We start from the raw sequence: 16725 nt of genomic DNA, 5'->3' as shown, positions 1-16725 counted from the left end.
ATGAAGGAGATAGGCGGGAGCGAGGGAGCAAGGAGCGAAGGAGGGGCGAGAGGACTGGAGCGGCGCGGGGAGGGCGCGCAGCTTGGTTGCTCCGTAGTACGGCGGCTCGCAAGGGAGCATCCCGAGCGAGCTCCGGGACGGCCGGGAGCAGGCGGGCGGGCGGGATGGTGGTGCGCGGCTGCGGACCCCTGCGTTCCTCCGCGCGGCGTGCGGGCTGCACTGATTTGTGCGAGGGGCGGCCGCGCGCACCCGCCCGGAAGATGAGGTGAGGAGCTGACGCGGGCGGCCTGGCGCGCGGGCGGGGGTCGGCGATGGCCTCCCGGGGTCGGGTCCTGCGGCCGGGCGCGCGTCCCCGCGGCCGCGGTCGCCGCGCTGCCTCGTCTTTCTCATCCTCCCAGGGGGGCGGCGGGGCGGGCGGGGGCCGCGGCGGCGGCGGCGGCGGCGGCGGGATGGGCTCGGGCTGAATGGGCGTCCGCAGCGGCGGCCGGTGCTCCCGAGGGGGGATCGCGGCGGGCGGTCCTTCCACAGCTGACCCATCTGCCCTCGGCCGCCCGAGGGTGGCGGGCCGGCCCGGCCTCCCGGGAATCCCGAGCTCTGAGGAGCGGCATCGCGCCGCCGCCGGTCCCCCCCGGCCTCGAGTCCCCGGCTCATCCTTTTTTTTCTCTGGCGCCTGCTGGAATACCCTGTCAGTGAAGGGCGGTCAATGCCGTTCGGCGGCCCGAAGTGATGCGGCCGGGGCTGCCTCTGATGGTATTTAACAGAAAGCGGCTCCCCTTGCAACGAGAGCGCGTCCCCGGGGCTGGCCGCTTCGCCCTCCCTTGCGCACGCACAGACTCGGGTTTTCTGCTTTGGACCCAGGGCACAATTGCGGTCCCTTCTTGGGGGGACAGGAAATGCAATCCGGATTCCCAGAAAAAGAAAAGCAAGGAGGAGCTGGCTGGACCGCCCTTCACTTCTATTTGCCTTTGGTTTGGAAGACAACTTCGCTGATCCCCTTGCCTATGAGCAATCTATTGTTGTGATTCAGACTAGACGCTTCGCTTTAGATAGTGGCTTCTTGCTGCAGCTGGAGGGTGTAGAGGTGTTTGGGAGCATCTTGAATGTTAGTTTCCAAACTTTGCCCTCGTCCACCGATATTCCGAAAATCAGCCTGGAAATGTAAATGGACGCAGGACTCTGGCCAGATTGAGGTTCTTTTGTGCTATCTTTGGTATCTTTCTCTTGGTACCTAGGTGGTCCAAAACAGAATAAAAAAAGAGTCTTATTAATAGCCCAAGATAATGAAGGCATCGGAACAGATGCCTCTGCAAAATAATCAATTCTATTTTCCGGGAGCGGGGTTTACTAATCCCGCTGAACTGATGAAGAGGAAGGCTAGCTCATGGATTATGTGGTGGACAGGATGTGAGGCCAGGAGCCAGCAGGCCAGCTGCTTCATAGGGCACTTCTCTAACGGCGGCTAACAGGAGAAATGGGGTTTTGTTGGGGATAGGACGTTAACGTGAACCATGCAGACATTTAAACAATCATTGTAGTTATCGTTTCTGTTATGTACATTCTTTTTGCTGTCTGCATGAAGCGTTTTGTGTGTATATGTGAGTTAATAACTTTCTAGAAGGAAAATCTTTTGTAGGAGATATGTAAAGAACACAGGGAACTATAAAGGATTTAAATGAAGAAGTGAGGGACACTGATTTGGTGACAGGGCTAAAGACATTTCTAACACCTTTAGCCATAGTAAGGAGCCTTTCTGAGAGCACATGTTGAAAAAATGGTATTTACTAAAAAAAGAAAAAAAAAAAGAAAAAAAAAGGTGTCTGTTGAAATTGCTAGGACCGGGGCACCGCCACAAAACTGTTATTATTCTGCCTGAGTAAGAGAGGAAATGAACACATTTTAATGTACTTTGGAACCCTGTAGCTCGCTCAGATCCGAGCATTGTGAAATCGGCAGAAGAAATGAGTGCTGAAGTTAGTTCCCTGAAATGTTTGTCCCTCAGCATTTTTGTTGTTGTTTCTTCTGCTGTTGATTAGTGATTTCCTTTTTCTCTGGCATTTCTTATCTTTTTCTCAAATACCTAGATTGAGACACATTCTTCAGACACTTGGAAGAGATTAAAAGAGAGGCCGTGGCAGAGTCCTCCCCTCTCAACCTCTCTTTTGGTGATTGAGCCAGGGGTGGGAGCGTGCCAAGCCTGTGCTTTCTCACCCCAGCCTCATACTCACCTCTGTGTGGTGCTGCATTTGAACCTTGGGCCTCGGGATGCGGGGCAAGTGCTGCATCCATGCGGCTGTGCTATTACCCTGGTCTCTCATCCCTTTAGTTTGCTAAATTTGTGACTTCTACAAAGTTAATTATGTGAAGGTTGGGTTTGTGTCAGAGTTCTCGCTTTTTAGTGACTCCTCCCTGAACGGCTCCACTTACTGGCTCGGTCTTGGAGTCTGGACTTCAGATAGATAGCTTTACATAAACGGTCCCAGGTTTCTGTCTCTCCACTTCAGAGTCAGACTATGGGAAGTAGTCAGTGTTTTCAATATGTTTTCTAGGAATTTCTCCAGGGCAGGAAAATTTGGAGAACCTTGGCAGCATGCTTTTTTCTTATTGAGTGTCTCCTAAGACTCTCTCTGAGCGGATAGCAAGTTTTCCAAGTGGTAGTAAGTTTTACATGTTATTTAGGCTACTAGTAAACGACCACGCTCTTCAGGAATAATTGTGCTATGATAAACGTTTCAGAAGACTGGTAGAGTTGCGTTACTGTGGTCTCCGTAAAAACTAAAAATAGCGCCAGGAGGAACTCCCTCACAACCGTGGCTGAGTGTGTGTGTGAACCACATTGCCATGAGCCTGGTGTTGACGTCTTCACCTGCCAAGTGAGTTTCATTCCCAAAGAGCCACAAGCCCTGTATGCTAGTCCTTTCTGTAGGCTTGGCTGAGAGCCAGCGCAGAGTCTTTCTGGGTCAGATGCCGAAAAGAAGTCTAGCAAAAATGTTGACCTAAGCCTCCAAAATTTAAGATGCAGTATAGTGGCTAATCATTTCACATGCCATTTTTATAAATGATGATAATTCTCATAAGAATCATTTCCAGAAAATGCAGGCAACTGGGACGATTCCCAATATTCATTTCCCTGATATGACCTGCGCTCTCCTTTACGAGTCTGCCGCAGGGCCTATAAGTTACAGGTTTACATGGGAGGCTATGCAGTTACGATGCTAAACTCTGGAGAGGGATGGGCTTTACCACATATCGGCAGTGACTTTCATCAAACCACTCAAGACTTCAGTTTTCTTTTTATGTACCTGTAAGTAGCCCAGGCTTGCCTCCAAGTGCTGAGGTTTCAAGCATGTGCCACTGTGTTCTATACTTAACTACAGCAGTTACTAAGTAGTAGTTCACACTGATGATAAAGAATTCAGAGGTATCATATATCAAATTCAGAAACTAACATTCATGTGATTTCTGTACTGCTTTACTTTGTGGTCACAAATAGAAGCTCCCTGTTTGCAAAGAAAGTCTCTTGATAATTTCTTGGTACTAAGAAATATGTATACTTACTTAATAAGCTGCCAAGGATTATACACATGTGATTATAAAATAAAGCTAAATCTCTTGATCACTTCCATCTTAATTGTACTACTTTAGAATAAATCTCAGTCATTTAGAGTGAATAGCTAATAGCTTTTGTGTTTAAAAACATCACATTTCGAGAAATTAAAAAACAAAAGGTAAACACAAGGAAACTGTGGAATACCTGTGAACCTGTGACCTGAGTTATGCATACCGGATCCATTTTTGCATGTGCGTATGACTGCTCATGTACAGCTGTTGGTGCAAAACTGGGATCTTGGTGGCACATGTCTGCCTTCCCTCCTCTTCTTCTTCCTTCTTCAAGTTCCTGGCTAGCCTTGGCTATAGATATAGATATAGATATAGACCATGCTGGCTTCTAACTTGCAATGATTCTTTCCTACACTCTTGCCTAAAAGAAAGCACTAAAAAAAAAATTCCCCCTCCCACACACTAGGACTTGAACCCAGGGCCCTCTACTCTGGACCAGTTTCCCAGCTGTTTCTTTTTCTTTTTTCTTTTCCTCTCTGTCTCAGAGAGGGGAGAGAAGGAGAATGTGTCTTGCCATGTAGACCAGGCTAGCCTCTGCTCTCCTGGTAATTGGAATTCAAGCACACACTAGCCATCATGCCCAGCTCATGGATTTATATTTTAACCTCGTTTTCTCAACATTGAAAATCAAGTCTTTCCGTGTCTATATTTGTCAATTTAATAACTTCATAATATACCACTATGGATCTATGAGAATTTGGTCAATTTATTAGACATTAATGTGCCATTTTTTCACCCTTGTTAACAGGATCTCTGCAATGACTGGTTCTCCTTGAGTTTCTTTTTAAATTTTGTTTGAAATTTTATTAATTTTTAAAAAATTTATACATGTGAGTGTTTTACCTACATGTAACTTTTGGAACCATGAACATGGTAGGTGCCTGAGGAGACCAGAAGAGAGAGGGCATCAGATCCCCTGGCGCTAGAGTAACAGATGATTATGAGCCACCGTGTGGGTGCTGGGGATTGTACTCTGCGTCCCCTGGAAGAGCAGTCTGTCTTTCCATTCCCCTGTGTGTATTTCTAGGGACTGGGGAGATAGCTGAGTGGACAAGGTCCTCATGCTTTCTGTTCAAGCATGAGGACCGGGAGTTCTGATCCCCAGAGCCTACATAAAGCTGTGAATTGCGATGTGTGGAGAATCATTGCAAGTTAGAGCCAGCCTCAACCCCAGGAGCAGGGGGCTGGGACGATGACTGGGGCCTGCTGGCTAGACTAGCCAAATGACAAGCTCTAGTTTCGGCAACAGACTGTCTCCAGAAATTAAGGTGGAAGAGCCAGTGAGGAAAAGATCCCAGTGTCGACTACATGCACCTACATGGATAAATATGTCTTCACATACAAGTGCATATGCTACATACAGCAAAGACTTTACAAAGCCTAGATGCTAGAAGCGTAGCTGGAGACTCAGGTGATGCTAAAATTTAAAGTTTTGTTTGGTTTTGGTTTTTTCAAGACGGTTTCTCTATGTAGCCCTGGCTGTCCTGGAACTCACTCTTTAGACCACCTTGGCCTGGAACTCATGGAGATCCAACTGCCTCTGCCTCCTGAGTGCACCTCCACTGCCCCGCTTAAAGATTTTTTTAAGGCTCACTTATTCTTTAACTATTTCAGACACATAATGTAAAATGCCTGAGCATATCCCCCCATTGTCCTCTCTTATCCCCTGCCGCTCACCCTCTTATTCCAACAAGTCTCCCTCCAACTTTTTCTGTGTGTTTTGGGGGGAGTGGGGGAGGAGCACAGGTCCACTGCATTTAATTAGGATTGTTTGGATGAGTGTGGAGGAGAGGTTATCTGCTGAGCTAGGGCAACTTAGCAGTGGCTACCCCGCTGAGAAGAGAGTTCCTTTCCCCCGGACTGTGGTAAGAAGAGTGGCTTGCTAGCATCGGCACGCTTTGCGGTGCAGTGTGACGTCAGAACATTCATGCACCTGCAATGGTAGCAGCTGACAGTAAGTTAGTTCTTTTGCAGCAATTGTGGGCATTAGCCCATGTAACCTCCATAACTTCTATGAATATGCTTTGGAAACTGAAGTTAAGTAGCTTAGCCAGCCAAGGTGCTAGGGAAACTTTTTAAACCAGAATACTAAAACTCTGGGCTTGATTGGTGGCATATGAATATTTTTGCATCCCTGATTCTTGTTGTTTAGGCACTTAGAGATTTCTTGACAAGCAATAATATATGTGGTAATTAGGTGGGTGGCTGGAGGGGTGGGGGCTATTTAACATTCCCCTGAAGATTAGTCCATGTCAGCTGGCTCCAGGTAAGCCTCAGCAGCTGCCTGGCAGCGGTCCCCTCATCAGTTAGCTTGCACAGCTTCCTAGAGTGCTTTGCTTGAGAAATAGGAGTAGAGCAATAGAGGAGAGTCAACCTTGGAAACACAGTTTTACCTGGTGGACTTGCTGTGGGAACTGTGACGAGGAGTTTCCATGCTGGCCAGCTGAGAAGTTCACAGGCGTGAGTGAAAGATGCTCTGGTCCACTTGGAGAGCCTAAAGAAAACGAACTGCCAAATCTCATGTTACTAAATGTGAGGATGGGTCGACATTAAAGTGTTGTTGCTGAAACAAAGTTTGTAGCCACCTAACAAAGTGAATGTGAAACAAATTAACTTGTGTGAATTCATCTTCTCTCAACCTCTGTTCCCTGGCCTGGGGTTTACCTGTGCGTTCCGAGTGAGGTAGGACAGCCAGGGTTGAGTTTTCAGCTGACCATCAAATCCCATCTCGCAGTTGTGTAGCATGGGGCTTCCTAGAGGCTATGTGGAAAGTGGTGCCAAGTATGTTTTCACCCTTGACTGAGTGCTGGAACCAGGATTTAACTCTGAAGGATGTGGCAGATTTTGGATTCAACTGAATTAGAATGTGAAAGTTACAAGGTCCTAGCAAGTGGCCAGTTTTATCCTTGGGTGGCTATAAAGTGAACTGCCTTCCTCTTAGAAACGTAGGGCAGTGTTTCTCATCCTCTGCTAAACTTTGGGGTTGCTCTTTCTTGGTTGCCTTTTTTTAAGTCTTGATTTCTTGATGGCATCTCTGTAAGACATGCATAGATGCTATGGAGTCACTGACTTAATGCCCTGGGCTAAGGAAAACACTGACTTAGTCATTTAAATAAAGCCATTTAAACAAAATGGCCTGGTGCCCTCTCTGTACATCTGTCTATTTTGTGTGTCTGTGTGCTCAGGGTAATGATTTTCAGTGAAAACATCTTTTCTTTTCCTTCTTTCTTTCCTTCCTTTGTGTTTGTTTTGAAAAAGAGTCTCGCTATATCACAGGCTGTCCCAGCCTGGCTTTGAGCTTGTGGTTGTCCTCCACTCTGACTTTCAAGTGCTGGAACTACAGACCTGGCTGCAGCACACATTTCCTGCACCTCTTGGCTGTTAGGAGGGCCGTGTGTTTAGTAAATTAGGGGCATCGAATGCGTTCACACACCATCCCTGTGACTTATCTGTCACAAGGGTTTATGCACTGTGCATCTAATAGTTTATAAAAATCCACTTACTTCCACTTTAGACCTCAAGGAGAGCAGATTGCAAATAGCAGTGCCCAGTGGAAAGTGGTGCTTCCTCTGGATCTGTTCAGATATAACTGCTCTTTTAATGACCAGAGAAAACTGGGGATGAAGATGCTTTTGGGGACTTGTTACTAGGATGCCAGCTGCAGGAGAGCAAAGAGGCGTCATCGGTATTGTTCCGTGTCTTTGACCATGGAGGCCTCTTAGCAGCCGTGTGTTGATGTGTGGCGTAGAACAGCCGGACAAGGGCTGCAAGGCAACTCGAGATGGAGAAGAGAGGGCTGGCTTGGTCTGGACTCCCCAGGAGCTAGGAAGCTGATTGACAGTTCACGTGGCTTGCTTCTGTGTGAAGGCTCCCTTTGGAGTTCAGCTTCCAGGGTGAGTGGTCTGGAGGAGAACAAGAGAAATACCAAATCAGCTCCACTTTAGTTACTTTAGGCCTTGTACTTTATCTTTCTGGTACAGATAATGTGATTTATTCTTTGGGTCTCAGATAGTGCGAGATAAATGAGTTGTATAAGCCGTTTGAAGTTCTGTGAGAAAGAGAATCGCATACGATCCTGGCTTAGTGCAAGTCCGGTTGGATGTCTGCGGTGCTGGAAGAGCAGCTTGAGTTCAGCAGGCACCGTGCTTGGAATTGGGGGGCTGCATTATTCCTGGGCTGGCGATTGGCAGTTTTGTGTAAGATGCTCCTAGTGAGTGCCTGGATCACAGGCGGCCAGCTGAGAACTTTCCAGTGTGCTGTGTTATGAAGCAGTGGCATTTGATAAATTAGGAGCATGGTTGCATTTGTGACTTCGGATATTTTCAGTTTTTGCTGGATCTATTGGGAGATAACCCCATTCTCTCTTCAGGAACATACGTACTGTTGGTCAAATAAAATAGCAGTCTAAGATGACGGGTAGGGTAAGGTGGTTATAACTACAGTCCCAGCACTTTGGAGGTTAAAGCAGGAGGATGGAGGCTAGCCTAGGCTGCTACATAGTGAATTTCAGGTTAGCAAGGGCCATGAAAAAAAAACCCAAAAAATCTGAAATGAGCAAATAACTACCCAAAAAACCAAACCCAGACAAAATGCAATATAAGATGAAGATCAAGAATTATTTTATACCATAAATGAGGTTATGGATGTGGTTTCTGAGGGGAAAGATCTTATTTGTGGAAGAAACTGTAAATTAACAGAAATGGATCCTTAAAAATCGCTGTATTGTGAGCGAGTGTTCATAGAGGCTGCTCTCTGTGAAGATGAAGTTGTCTGTCCAGTCTGTAGTGTTAATTAGTGTCAGAGGAAGGGTAATCCTGCCCTGATTGTAGCCTTGCCTTTCCTTTTGGTTCAGTTAATTTTAATGCAGTCATTATGTGTTATCTGTATCTGTTTTTTAAAATATTTATTTATTATTTATACACTATTCTGTCTGTGTGTATGTCTGCAGGCCAGAAGGGGGCACCAGACCTCATTACAGATGGTTGTGAGCCACCATGTGGTTGCCAGGAATTGAACTCAGGACCTTTGGAAGAGCAGGCAATGCTCTTAACCATTGAGCCATCTCTCCAGTCCCCTCTGTATCTGTTTTGATCACATCAGCTGAAAAGATATTATAGTTGGGGTTTGGTAATTTAAAAATAATATGGTTTTCTTACAACAAAAGCAGTGCATGCTTATTGAAGAAATGTTTTGAAAATATAAATAAGGCTTTAAAAAGATCAAAAGCCTGTAGAGAGTCTCACCTTCCAGTGCTGTTGGTAGATACCCAGTGAAGGTCCCCCAGGTGCCCAGTATGCTGGTGCCAGCGTGGTAGACTGATGACCTGTTGGTTGTGGGCACCAAAGGCAGGCCTGTCAGTGGGGCAGCCTCAGGCCTCTCAATTATTAAGCCAATTAATAACTCTAAAGGAACTCTCCCTATCTGTGGCAGCACACTGGTGCCCGCATTTACACGAGAGCTGGAGTCTATGTTCATTGCCTGTTTGTACTCTCAGGTACATAAAGGGTTGCCAGTTCAGTCAGTATGTCGTGAGATATTGTCACCTTTGTGATAGACGCTTCTGGTCACTCACTTTTGCAGGCAGTCATTCTGCTTTTCATAAAGATCAGGAGAACTCTTGGACAGAGAGATTTAGGACTGTAGTCCGCCAGTTTTAACTACTTCTTTCTTTAGTCTTCCTTTTTTTCTCTAAAACTTTTTGAAATTTTGTGTGTGTGTGTGTGTGTGTGAGAGAGAGAGAGAGAGAGAGAGAGCGTGTATGTGGGGTGTGCGTGTGTATGTGTGTGTGTTCATTCATGTATGTGCCTGGCCAAATGCGGATGTGACCCATCAGTCCTCCATATTATTCTCTCTAGTCAGGGTCTGACCTTCAAGCCCATGTAGAATTGATCTTTCCCTTTATCGTGGGCTGTCAGCTTCCTAGTACTTTCATTTCCTTCTTTGTACATCTGGGACCTCAGAGCTCAGCTCCACCCTGTCCCCTGTTTGTTTGTTTTTTTAAGTTATTATTTTATTTCATCTCATCTCTGAATTTTCATCCCTAGACCTACTGCACTATCTGGGTTCTGTTTTCTGTGTTTGTGCTGCTAAAAGGCTCCTGTAGAAAGCCGCACAACCCAAGGCTTACCCTTCAGTTAGCTGTGTAAGCCTTCTTGAAGCCCATCTTACTAAGTTTGGCGCCTTTCCTCAAGTCCCAAGGACCTTCACTGTCAGGGTGTGATCCTGCCTGCTGCCTGGGCCTTCTGCCCTCTCCTCCAGTAGCTTGTGTGACCGCTTCTCTCTTGCACATAGTTTTGTGCTTGGCGATGAGAAGAGAGGGTGGGAAACTGATCTTTCCCTTCCCCGTGTGCCGGACACTGTCTTGGCGCGTTTCCTCTGGAGGCTTCGTTCCATTGCTTCATGCCCATCCCGTCTGCAGAGCCAGAACCATGCCTGCTTGACTGCCGTGTGCCAGGTGGTGTGGCAGAAGCAACGGCAGCACTGACAGGGTCCCTGTCCTTGCTCTATTTATATTCCAGTGGGGGCAGATAAACAAGCAAACATATAAATAAACGGTCCCCAGCTGTTCCAAGGTCTGGACACAAGTGCTCAGGAGGACCTCCTGAGTCTTGGAGAGTCTCGGAAGGCAGTGCTTGCCATCTGAGGTGCATAGAGGAGTTCTTCAGGGGAGGGAGGACTTGTTTGCCCACTCGAGGAGTCAGCATGAGAGCTGCTTCTCTGTCACCAGAAAGGGAGGTGTAAGGCCTGACTGCTGGGGCTCCATCGTGGTTCTGTGAGCTTAAGTCTGATGCCCATTTTCTCTTTCTTTCTCTTTGTCTTCCTGTCTCCTGTGCCTTCCTGACATTCTGCCTGTGATGCTTATTGCTAGTCTTCCTTAGTGTGAATGTTCTTGGAAGACTAGTTGATGCCAAGTGCCTCAGACCTAGGGCTGTCCACAAAGCCATTGGCTGATGGGTTGAAATTGCCAGCCCTCCCATCTCCGAGGAGAGGCCACGGAAGCCGAGTTCAGTCACATAGTGACTTGATCAGTTATGCCTTCAGTGTAGGGCTCCAGGTGGAGACCTGGGTGGCCAGGCCTGGGGAGCTCTGGACCATGGATTGCTGAGGTGTGGAATGGTGGGTCTCGTCTGTCCCAGCGGGCTGCTCTGGTGGATTCGGTGATTTTCTGAGTTCTGAGTTCTGAGCACTCTTGTCTCAATAACTTTGGCCTTCACTCCTTGGGAGGGACTTGGGAAGCCCTGGACTCCACATGCTGCACTTTGAGAACTGCTGCCTTTAGCATAGAATCTCTGTCTTTCTACATAAAGCTCCCTGCTAGCTGTATTCCAGCTCTCTATGCCTCTTCCTCAGTTCCGCCTTCCTAATACCTGCACTCCAAACGCCCTGTTGTCTGTTTGCCTCCCTCTCCCTCGCTCCCTCCTTTCCTCTCACCTCCCTCTCTCCTTTCTTCCTATCTTCCCTTTTCTTATTTCTTTACTCCTTGTTGTTACTGTTGGCAGCGTAGGGGATTGAATCCAGGGTTTGTGCATGCTAGGCAAGTACTCTACTGTCTATCCTTGGGCTTCTTCTAGCAAGTTCCTAGAGCCACTTCCTTTGGCTGCTCCCACTGTGTCCATCACCTGGGCTGAAGAGAAAGCCCTTGGAGCCTCAGCTCCAAGCCCCTTTCCCTAGGACTCCCAGTGCTGAACTTTCGGTGACACCTCCTGGGGAAGGGTTCCAGGGAGTCTCTGGCTTATGTCTGCAGTCCTGTAATTCCATCACAACAGGAAAGCATCCCTCTTACAATTAAATGAGGCTATTCCAGGATGTAAGGCTGGTTCAATGTTGGAAAAACCAATTGGTGCAATGTATCACCTTCGCTTGTAATGTAGAAAACTACATGATTATGTCAGTTCTTTCAAAATTCCTTGTGAGAGAATTCTGCATCCATTTGTGCTAAAACTTCACCAAACTTGGTAGAGCTTCTTTAGTATGTTAAAGGACATCTACAAGAGCCTATGCCATTAAAAAAAAAAAAAAACTTCTTAAAAAATCTCATTTATTCTTGGACCATTTCATATGTCAACAATGAATCTTAATCATATACGTACCGCCAGCTCCTCCTTCCCTTTTCCCCTAAGCATCCCCAACACATACCCCCCCCTACTTTATGTCCTCTCCCATTTTTGCTAAGAAACCACTAAGTCCTGTTAGTGCTGCCTGCTGGAATGTTGATCACCCATCTTGTTGACTTGTTCTTGTGCAGGTAATGGCTGCAGAGACTTCAGGGTTCCGTGTCATATCATGCCCTAAAGACAGCATTGCTGAGCATTTCCCCCATCCTATGGCTCTTTCTGTCCCTTTTCTGTGATGTTCTCTGAGCCTTAGACCTGGAGTTCCTACCGATGTCCCATTTAGGGCTGGGCTCTCCACAGACACTTGTGTTTAGTTCTTTGACCTGTTGTGAGTCACTGTAGAGAGATGCTTCTATGGCCAAGGTTGAAGGTAGCACTAATCTATGGGATAAGCATAAACATATATTTTATTAAAGTCATTTACTTTATATGTATGGGTGTTTTGCTTGCATGAATGTCTTGCATTGTGTGTGTGCCTGGTGTCTTTGGAGGCCAGAAGAGAGTCCCCTGGAACTGGATGGTTGTGAGTTACCATGTGGGTGCTGGAAATTGAACTCAGGTCCTCTGGAAGAGCGAACAGCCAGTTCTCTTAACTGCTGAGCTACCTTTCCAGTTACCAAAGTAAAAACATGACAACGTGTCATTCAGCATTCCCCAGGGCGTATGACCCCTGAACCACAGGCTTTTGACCAGGTTTACAGTACCAGGCCTGAATTCCTTCCTGTGGAATAGGCCTCAAATCCAATCCAAATGGAGTTAGTTCATGCACCAGTGGACACATGCTGTCTGGCAGGTTAGTGTTGTATGGCAGGGTTGGCTGCGGGGATAGTGTTGATGTCTTCTTCCCTGCAGTGCCTAAGTTGTACTTTCCCATCCCCATAGGAAAGCTAATGGGGTGGGTGTGCTTCCAGGTCACTTCCAGCTTGGTTTCTTCGTCCTTCTGCCAAAGTGTGGTTTGTCTTCAGCAGTAGGCTGTTACCATCTGGTTCTGCTGAGCAACCAAAAGCAAGGGCAAATCGCCTGTAGAGCCTCCCTGACCAGTATCTCCTAGGGATGTATCCCAAGCCTGGTACTGAGATTTTCATTTAATAACCCATATATTGGGAGGGAATCATTGTCTAATGATGTTGGAAATCTGTGTTTGAACTATTTTTTTAAATTTATATTTTAAATTAGCTTACAAAGTAGTAAGCTCTTATATTTTTCTAAAGGTTTGTTTTTTATTTACATGTATATGTGTGTACCTGCTTGTCTGTATGTGTACAGCATATATGCATTGCCTACAAATAGAAGAGGGCATTGGATCCCACGGAAACAGGGATGTAGGCAGCTATGACTTATTGGTAGGTACAGTGTGATATGACGGGACTGCAAGTGCCTTTAGTCACTGAGACTGCTCTTCAACTCCACATTGTGTGTGTGCATGTGCGTGTGCGTGTCTGCGAACATCTGGGAAAAAACTGATTCTTTCCAAGAACTGCTTTTCCTCTTTTAAGATTTATTTATTTATTATTTATACAGTATTCTGTCTGCTTCTGTCTGCATGAATGTCTCCCAGCCAGAAGAGGACACCAGATCTCATTACAGGTGGTTGTGAGGCACCATGTGGCTGCTGGGAATTGAACTCAGGACTCTCTGGAAGAGCAGCAAGTGCTCTCAACCACTGAGCCATCTCTCCAGCCCTTATCTTCTTTTTCAAGAAGCATCCCTAGTGTGTCACCTGAGAGAAACTGCTGAATAGGAAATAAGATCTCTTTTTGTGGTTTTGGTGGTTTCAGCCCACGGCTTCAGTCTCTGTTATTGTAGGTGAGGCAAAGCTGAGCTTCATGTATGGAATAAGTGGTGGAGCAGAGCAGCTCACCCCATAGCTGACACAGGACTTCCAGGTGGCCCTCCTCCTTTAAATTTCCAGTGTCTCCTAAAATAGTACTGCCAGTTGGGGACAAACCGGGACAGAGGCTTGAACATGTGCCTGGCTGGGGGAGAAATTTCTTTTTTAAAATGCTTACTTTATTATTTTTATTATCTTAAATTGCTTGCCTGTGTATGCCTGCATGTGGGTAACGTGCATATGAGTGCTGGTGCCTGTGGAGGCCAGAGGCGTTGGCTCCCCCGGAGCTGGAGTGACCCAGTTGTGAGCTGTCTGACTTGGGAGCTGGGAATTGAACTCTGGTCCTCAGAAAGAGTGGCGACTGCTCGTAACTACTCAGACATCTCTCCAGCCCCAAGACACATTTCATTTTATTTTGATTCAGGGTCTCTCTTTGTAGCCCTGTTTGTAATGGAATTCACTCTGTAGACCAGGCTGGCCTTGAACTCAGCCACCCACTTGTTTCTGCCTCCCAAGTGCTGGGATTAAGGTGTGGATTAAGGTGGATTAAGCCACCATGCCCAGAGACTGAGAGAGATTCCTTATGCCAACCTCCACACCTGACATCCTCTAGGTTCTGGATTTTCTGCTGGAGTCCATCAGATAAGTGACCTTTAGGTGAGGGATGGAGAGTTTGTCCTGCGTCTAAGCAGGGTGCTTTAGAAGGCATCCCAGGGTAACTGACCATCGCTACCCAGGAATGTGATCTGCACCAGCCAGATGTCTCACAGGTACTATCTCATTCCCATCATTGTGTGAAACAGAGGGTAGGGTCCTTATGTTGCAGGTGAGGAACTAGAACCCTAATTTATGATAGACTTTATAAGTAAGCTGTTGGGTAGCTGAACTCAAATGAAACATACATACACACACACAACTTTTTACCTAAATTATTTACCTTAATTACAGTGTAATATCATGAAACAAGACTTGGTATGGATGAACTTTTTGTCAGTGTAACTACATTTCAGGACTTCAGCCCACATTTTAGTTTAAAAAGCAACAGGAAATGTTTGGAAGCCATAGCTCCAGAGATGGCGAGGAGTTCCTTCATGATGAGGAGTTCCTTTGTATTCTCAGGCCCCTGATTCTTGGGGACTATGTGGTAGAGCAGGGTGCTCTGACATGATGTAGCTAGAGTCTAGCTTTATAGTCATTCCTATGGGTTTTATCATGAGATTTCATCCTAAGAGGAATACTTTCCTTTAGATTCCGTTTTCAGAACCATCACTGGTATGAGTTTGTTTTGTAAATTTGGGGGGTTTGTTAGATGTCCTGTCTCTGGCTGGCACCTGGGATCTTTTAAAAATTGCTGTTGGGAAAGAGATGAGGAGATCTTGGTTATACTGCTGAGACTCTCCTGAATAAGCTTTTCTGGTTCAGAAATATTAGCAAAGGTATAAATCAGGGTGTTAGTTATAAAACTAACAGTTACTTAAAAGATTTGTGGGGGGGGAGTGAGAGGTGGGGGAGGGTTGGCACCTAGAAATGACTTGCCAGCAAAATGTATGGCTATCGGTACTTTCCTAAACAGGTGTAATTTTAAGCAGCAGGACACAGCGTGCTACCGTTTCAAGGTTGGGAGGCAGCAGAGTGAAGAGGCTGTGCAGCCCCTTGGGGACCGTGACATGTTTAACTACACTGTGCCTGTGTAACAGGAGGGTGCAGCCCCTGGGGGACCATGACATATTTAACTACACTGTGCCTGTGTAACAGGAGGGTGCAGCCCCTTGGAGACCATGACATGTTTAACTACATTGTGCCTGTGTAACAGGAGGGTGCAGCCCCTTGGGGACCGTGACCTGTTTAACTACACTGTGCTGTGTAACAGGTGGGCCCGCTTAATTGTCCCAGCCACCCGGCTAGCTTAGCCCCGAAATAACCACACAGAAACTCTATTAATTAAATCACTGCTTGGCCCATTAGCTCCAGTTTCTTATTTGTTAATTCTTACATCTTAATTTAACCTATTTCTATTAATCTGTTTATTGCCATGTGGCAGTGGCTTACCTGGTAAAATTCCTAGTGTCTGTCTCAGGCGGATCCATGGCGTATCTCTGACTCTGCTTTCTTCCTCCCAGAATTCAGTTCTGTCTTCTCTACCTACCTAAGTTCTACCCTATCAAGGGCCCAGAACAGTTTCTTTATTAACCAATGAAAGCAACACAAAGCCCTCCTCCACTGTGCTTGCGCTTCACCAGCTGGGCCAATGGCAGTTCTTGTCATGTGAGAGTGTTGTGAGCACAGAGCTTCCGTGTGTAGTAAGCACTCATAAGAAATCACAATTTTACCATCACCTGTAACCCAAGCCCGGAGTGCGGTCTTTAAGGCAAAGTGGGAGGCATTATGTGTTGTTTACTTGCAAGATATTGTCAGACCTCATTAACTCTTCAGCCATTGATTATCTGGAAGAGTTTCCGATTCCTTTAAGCTTGAGAAGGAAGAGGACCAGATGTATGATAGGCTCAAAGTGTTCCACATATGTAGAAGGAGCTGCGGGCCGCTTCCCGCCGCCCGGCTCCTGCACGGCTAGCTTTGCCCCAGAAATAACAACACACAAATTGTACTCTTTTAAGCACTGGCTGGCCCGTTAGTTTCAGCCTCTTATAGGCTAATTCTCACATCTTGCTTTAACCCATATTTAGTAATCTGTGTAGCACCACGAGGTGATGGCTTACCGGGAAAGATCTTAACCTGCGTCCATCTCAGAGAGGAGAGGCATGGTGTCTGCCTGAGGCGTCTGCCTCACTGCCTTCTTCCTCCCAGCATTCTGTTTGGTGTACTCCGCCTACCTATGTTCTGACCTATCAGGCCAAGCAGTTTTCTTTATTAATTAACCAATGAAATCAAGAGATAGATAGAAGACCCTCCTCCATCACACATACTCACAGAAAACAACTGGACATAATGCTCGCAAGTCAACACTACCAAGATAAACCAGGTAAAAAGTGGGGAAAGGTATGACTAGGCACTTATCCAAAGAAAACAAGCAAATGGCCAGCAGACACATGGAAAGATGCTCAGCATGATGAGAACAAGATCCCTCTTCACACGCGGATGGCTGTTATTTAACAACAAACGATGTGAGATGCTAACAGCAGAATCCTGGGGACTGCTGGGAGT

At 46.5% G+C, this 16725-nt stretch overlaps 1 protein-coding gene across 3 annotated transcripts in view; it reads left to right on the top strand.

Moving 5' to 3' along the window:
- Nucleotides 1–35: 35 nt before the first annotated feature.
- Nucleotides 36–16725, top strand: part of Itsn1 (intersectin 1) — a 179817-nt gene continuing 163127 nt past the window's right edge. For all 3 annotated transcript variants that reach the window (XM_038345999.1, XM_038345998.1, XM_038345997.1), the window contains exon 1: nt 36–265. The gene's annotated coding sequence lies outside the window, so the exon portion shown is untranslated. The remainder of the gene's footprint in view (nt 266–16725) is intronic.

The sequence above is a fragment of the Arvicola amphibius genome, chromosome 10, assembly GCF_903992535.2.
Source record: "Arvicola amphibius chromosome 10, mArvAmp1.2, whole genome shotgun sequence".
NCBI classification, from domain to species: domain Eukaryota; kingdom Metazoa; phylum Chordata; class Mammalia; order Rodentia; family Cricetidae; genus Arvicola; species Arvicola amphibius.
The sequence above is the reverse complement of the archived record's forward strand: the minus strand, read 5'-3'. Positions and strand labels throughout refer to the sequence as shown.